The sequence below is a fragment of the Rhyacophila brunnea genome, unplaced genomic scaffold (genome assembly GCF_057557595.1).
Source record: "Rhyacophila brunnea isolate RB1 unplaced genomic scaffold, BYU_Rbru_1.0 scaffold_1, whole genome shotgun sequence".
Lineage (NCBI taxonomy): Eukaryota > Metazoa > Arthropoda > Insecta > Trichoptera > Rhyacophilidae > Rhyacophila > Rhyacophila brunnea.
Window position 1 is genome coordinate 11,808,778 of NW_028232751.1, and position 6,966 is coordinate 11,815,743.

The 6,966-nt window shown below is 32.3% G+C and overlaps 1 long non-coding RNA gene across 1 annotated transcript; it reads right to left on the reverse strand.

The window, feature by feature from the left end:
• Nucleotides 1–1,976: 1,976 nt before the first annotated feature.
• On the reverse strand, nucleotides 1,977–6,703 carry LOC147079469 (uncharacterized). Its single transcript, XR_015072277.1, has 3 exons — nucleotides 6,623–6,703; nucleotides 6,209–6,343; nucleotides 1,977–2,899 (listed from the first exon to the last, which is right to left on the reverse strand). It is a non-coding gene; the product is annotated as an uncharacterized LOC147079469 (long non-coding RNA).
• Between the last annotated feature and the right edge of the window lie 263 nt (nucleotides 6,704–6,966).

Sequence of the window (6,966 nt, forward strand, 5' to 3'; positions counted from 1 at the left end):
CTTAACTCATCCGGTGTATTTCCTTGTACCTATATATTTTTTTTGTATTTACACATTTATACTGTAGAATAACTTAATACTGATCTATCTCTTTTGTTATGTACTTAATATTGTTTTAATAATATTTCGTTGTTTCTAAATGTCATGTTGGGAACGTCTTAAACTTATAATATGTAATGTCCACAATATGTAAAATAAATGAATTGAATTGAAAAAAAAAAAACATTAAACGATCTTTTGAAAAGACAATAATTATTCTATGTTTGGTATTTTTGATCTGCGTGTCCGAAATGAAGACATAGCATGCTCTCCATCGGTGATGATAATTGGGAAAACATTAGATATTCAATCATTTTTCTTATGCTTGATGTACTACACTTACGTGAGACTATGTAGATGGTTATTCATTTAAGAGGCAACATTTGTAGTTGTTCAACTACCTACTAAATTAAATTTTTGTGCATACATAATTGATTAATAGACAGAACTGTTTAAATGATTCTTTACTGTATACACTTGTACACTGTATTACATTTTGATGATGTATATATTATTTAGATAATATTAATTTAGTGATCTATATGAATTTAATATTTAATAGTTCTATGTCATGTTAAGTTATGTTAAGACAAATTAGTACAATATACATTGAGCAACTATTTAATTGAGTTGTTTATTTTGAACTGCTTGATTGGAAGGTTTTATATCGACTGATTAATATTATAATCAAACATTATATGCGTATAACATTATGATACGTAAGAGAAGTGGGTACTTAATTATCGTATGTGACGATATAATTGCCTGTTTAAATTGTCATTTTTTGATATATTCTTAAAATAAGACCTCTCTATTTCACTTAGTTGACTTCTGTATTAAGTTTATTTATAACAATATTTAGGTACTTAAGTTTCATATTATTATGTGAACATATTCAATTATTAATTATAGAGTTTAAGTACTTACTCATATTGTGAACAATCTCATCTCTTCTCTTCTCTTCTTGGTTGTTTCCTAGTGGCCAAAGACCATGATCACTCTTTCCATTCGATACTTTATAGACAGTTTACATAATGTAATTTCAGATGACGCTGCATTATCAAATGATTAAAAGATCGATTTATTATAATATTATTACAATAACGATTTCTTCCCAGTAATTGTTGATCGAAAATATAATCGTAATTAAATAAACGTAAGTAATATGTATTATTAAATCAATTCTGAATTCGATAATATATCTATTTTTTAAATCCGTATACATATAATTATATAAAAATAGGGCACCCAAATCGTTAAAATCGGTATTTAAATTTGTATAAATCAATAAACAAAACACATGATGGTCACTTAAACCCTGACAGCTAAAAAACCCAACAACGCTAACTTTCATAATTAATTGACAATAATTCTACGCTCAAAAATCAATAAAGGAATATTATTTGACAACAGTCAAATATCTTATAAAATTTCTAATTAAACACGTAAACTCCCACTTAACTTTGATTATATTTCACAAATCCTTTTTCGGGTGTTGCAATTTCGTATCCATATCAGTCAATATGGGACACTTGTTTCTGGAACACAACTTGATATATTAATATTTTGTAGTTGTGACCCTTCTCGTCACAACTACAAAATTAAAGAGAAAAAGAAAAGAGAAAGAAGAAGCCTCTCTAGATTGGATGGAATAAAGTATAAAGTTAAAGAGCTGAGCATGAGACAAAGGCAAAGGCCATGGGTTGCGTGCATCCTTTTCAAGCTGAGCAATAATTACTTCCGTAACCTCGCAACTGACAACTGTAAAAATTAAATTTGAATTACAACAAGGGATTGCACGGCTGAAGGCACGTGCAATCTATGATTAAAAGATGTAGTTATTAAAGTCCTGGGCGCCACACGGTCTTGATACCGTGAAAGATTGTAATTATATAGCAGAGTGGAATAAAGGGGAAATAATAAATGAAAGAGCTGATTATGTACTTGACCAAACTATATTATAGCGAAAACAAGAATATTACATTAAAAGGTTATTAAGGTAATACTATAATAACGGCAAGCAGCTAAGTTTTAAAAGAAACATTGGAAGATAAGTGAATCAAATAATAATAGTTTTACAATACCAAACTTGGAACGATACAAAGGCTTCAAGCACTGTGGCTGCAACGTGCTCCGTTAAGTAACGTCCATTATAAATGTTGGGAAAACCAAAGCGGAGCACGACTTCACCGGGCGACAGTCAGAATCAAAAAGCCCTGTTGCTACTTTCACACCTCGCGACGTCCGCTGCGGCCGGAAATTCTCTCAGCGACATCTGTGGAATCGCGAACGCTCCATGACTTGACCATAAATATTCGACGGGGTTGCCAGAGTATGAATGTTGGTTATGGTCATTTTGAACATAACAATATCCCCGTCCTTGGAAAAGAGAAGGTCCAGCCATGATGCGAGCTTCGTCTTGAGGCGTCCCGGATGTCTTCAGAGTAGGAGTGAACTTCCCGGGGCTCGTGCACAAAGGGCAGCAAACGGGAGGAGATGTGAAAGCAACATAATTTTCAATCATCAGCTTCATCGGACGGTATCCTGGTGGTAGCTTTCCGGATTTGGGTGACCCTTCCAGGAGGCATACGACGTGGGCTGGTACGTTTCAATAAAAATGCTTCGATAGATGTTATGTAAAAAAAACGACGAGAAATGGGTGTAAAGCTCGCCTCCGATGGTTGACGTCGGAGGGAAGTAATCTTGAAATTGTGTGGTGGTCCAACGGGAGGGTGTTCTACGGGGTAGTGAAGGTCTAGGAGCCATCGTAGAAGTTTTCCCTACCTAACGAAGTTCCACCACGAAGAATGATTTGAAGTAACTAATTGTTTTTATGAAAAAAAATATGAAACAGAAGCATCTACAAAACAAAACAAAATACATTCATAAACAACCCAGATAAATTGTGAAATTAAGTCAATAAGTTTTAGTAAGTAAGCAATAGTAATAAGACGCTAAGCGTAAAATAAATTGTATATAAAAAATGATTATTTATAATTGAGATTTTAGATTACTGATTTTGACAAAAAGGTATCAAAATCAGCGCAAGTGTAATGATGCAAATAGTTGATGGAAGCAATGCAATACGTCAAGAAGAAAAACCAGTATGGAAATAATAAATGAACTGTCGACTGAACATCGTACAGTATTAAATACAGTATTGCAATAAAAAAAGAAAAAAGTCATTCCACAACTTGATCAATTACTGAATTAAAAGAATTGTAATGAGTACAGAAAATATGGTAAATAGCTACTTTTGAATTGGCGTGCGTATGAGGCTAACGGTATAATGTATTAACGACAAACGTCAATCCGTATATTTAATAAATTTAGCAAAATTAAACTACAACAAAATAGTACAGACTACCAAATCTGACTAATTCAACAGCGGGTTAACAACCAATCGCAGTACCTTGGATTCCCTGAATGCATAAATAAATAAAAGTAACGTGAGCTGATAATCTAAGCTGTGTACTGAATTACGCGTAGATTTCCTGTTAATTACAAAAACAAGAGAACGAAAAAAAAAACACGAGAAAAGCTCCGCGATAACTAAATTTAAATAACTACGTTAAAGGTCTACGATTGCGGTACGAGACGTCGTAAACTTCAACAAACACGGTTCATTCTTCAGGACTACTCTAGGGATGAAGCCTAAACTAACTTAACCTACAATATGATTACCACACCGTGAACGTTAAAATTAACTTGATCTCGCAACACAAGAGACTATTCTCAACCACGACCGGCGTCTCCATCCGGAAGGAAAATCCCCCCACAAAGCTTCCTAAAACTCCAGGTTGGGATCCGTCAAAAGGCGCGGACGAGAAAGTGAATAAAGAAATAAAGCAAACGGAAAAGCCACGCGGAAAACAGACAACTGCAAAGGCATCAGTAACACGTCGGAAGTTAAATGTAATTAATAAACCAATATAGGTTATAGCGCGTCTCACATTCAAGTGAGGGCTATAAAAAAACAAATAAGCTAACATGCAACAGGTTCCGTATGAATAACGGCCAAGAAGAATTTAAGCAAAAGAATGGTTCCTCACAATCCAATTCAGGTAACACTTATAAAAATTGACCCAAAGTCAGTAGAGTCCAATAGAATCCCCACGTTCAAGGCGAATTCCATGGCTGCAGATGTGACGAAAAGGCAAGCGAACAGCCCTCCTTTCCGTACAGAGTTTGACTGCTAGAAAAAAAGACACCTGCCTTGGGGACCGTCTTCAGCACCCAAGGTCTTTAGAGAGAGACGTCACGGGTCCACCTTCAGTTCCCATGAACGCGCAGAGAAAAGGGCTAGCAGTCAAAAAAAAATATTAAAATCTCCAAAATCTTCCATCAATAAAAAAAAACTCCTCCTGAATTGAACTGCGTGAGCTAAATATACCATCTTAGACAGTGTAAAGAAAATAAGTTATAAAAATAAAACGAAAGAAAACCACACGCGAAGACAAATATAATAGCAAACCTTATTAGAATTTGATGCAAAATTGGCAAGACGATATAAATTTGTAAAATTGTACTATAGAAATATGAAAGCAAAAATGACTCCTCGAAGCGTATCCAACTGCTGCGCCCAAGAGTGAAACCCGCCTCTCGAAGCGGGAACCCGTAGCATCGATTGGTTAAAATTAAATGCCGCACTTGGGCCAATATCTGCTATAGCGGATAGGGTATACCTCTGCTCCGAGAGACTGCAAAACACGGTACTCACTTGGCTGGTCATGGCAGTTGAAAAGCCACGATCAAAATACGGTCAGCGCACAGTCATCTGAAACCACGATATGAGATTAAAGTACAATGTAGAAAGGTGTAAAATGCCAAAAAATAAGAAAGGAAAATAATGCAAAAATTATTCAGATTCAAGAAATAAACACAAGCGGTTTATTATGAGATAAATTAAGCTGTATAGAGGCAAAAAAAAACTGATTAAAATCTGGGGTGTTTATCAACGTTAACAAATAATATATATGACATAAAACAAAGAGGACTAGAGAATATCAAATGCAATTTGTAATGCTAGCATGGTAACTTCACAAAAAATGAAAAATTACCTTTATAATAATTCTTTTGTAATGATATTCATAGTCAATTTGTAAATATTATAATTAAAGTCATATTTGTAAATATTATAATCAAAAAATTTTAATGAAGTCGACTTGATAATTAATCACAGTTAGATGAGAGTAAATATCGTTGAGATATAGATATAGTTGAATTGCGACGCAAGAAGTATTACCAAAACACAATAAAAAAGAAAAAGAAAAACCAATATACTACGTTAGGATCAAGCAAAGCAATCTATAGGATATTATTTATAAAAATTTAGACGAATATAATAAAATAATTCAGCGTTAAAGTTGAATATAAGATAGTATGCAAGCAAAACTATATTTATACTTGAGATTGCAAAATTAATGATTTAATAAATTTCAAAAGCAAAACAAATCATAATGATTGTCCAAACCAAAATATATTAAAATAAAATGACATTTAAAGTTCCGAACAAAATTTAGTGTAAAAAGGTTAAATGAAAAAAGTATTTAGCGGAACATATTATTAAATTTGAATTATTTAATAATCAACAAGAGACACGCTATTTATTTGTATAAATGCGGATATTTGCAAAACTAATGTTTTAAAGAAAAATCAAAAGACAAAATTTTAGAATGGTTCAGTAACAAGAAAAATTCAAAAAAGTTAAATTGAACAGAATTAAAGTTAGTGAAAACTGGCATAAATTAAAAGGAAAATTTAATATCACTTTATAACTGAGGGATCGAGAGATCAGAAAGTTAAATAAATTTTAACGTTGACATTTGAAAAAAATGAATCAGGAAAATATTGATTTAATTAAGTAAATCTATTTCATTAATAATAATTTACTATATGCGATGAGTCCTTTAAATTAAATAATTTTACTTTTCTAATAAACAAAAATCTGCGGAAGTTGATTTAAACCAAATTATAAAATTTGTTATTGAAAAAACGATTTAGATTTAGTTTAGAAATATCAACTCTAGCGGCGAAAATACGAAGCCAGAAGCAAAGGACGGTTTGAAACAATGATGATTCCGCAAGAAACAGATTTGACAAGATGAAAAAAACTAATTTTGATGCAAATGAATTGATTAGGTTAAGATATTGATAAAGAAACATTGACCTGTTTTAGGAATTCCATGTATGTAATAGCTAGGGAATGTTTTAATTCCATTGGTAATAATTTTGTTTTCATCCATATCATTATTGATCGATATTATACCAAGTTCTGTCATCGATAATAGGTAACCAAAAATTTCTGAAATCTCAAAAAAACAAAATTATGATATGTGCAAACAAATTATAAAGAATTTGGGGCAAACTGAAAATGGTAGCACTAAAGATATGTCACCACATATGTTGAAACATGAAATATAATATTAAATTTAGTGTGGGTAGGAATCCACAAAATGTCACAATGCAATGATCAGCCAGAAAAAGACTATAAGAAACAAATGAAACTGAACCAAACTTTGAATTTAAATAAAACAAAACACATTAAATAAACGAACTATATTAAATGATTCACCAAACCTACAATGTTAATCTGACAGCAAAAATATAAATTAAATATCGACCGACACCAATCTGACGTTTCGATTTACGAAATGAATCAGACGAATAAAAATGTTGCCAGTCAACGAAATCACGGAACAAATAGCTTGAAAATGATAATTGTTTTTTCTCTACAACCGAAGTATGAAACATTGTAACAAAACGAAGGTGAGAAAAAAAACAATTCAGAAGCGCGCCAATGATATATTAATATTTTGTAGTTGTGACCCTTCTCGTCACAACTACAAAATTAAAGAGAAAAAGAAAAGAGAAAGAAGAAGCCTCTCTAGATTGGATGGAATAAAGTATAAAGTTAAAGAGCTGAGC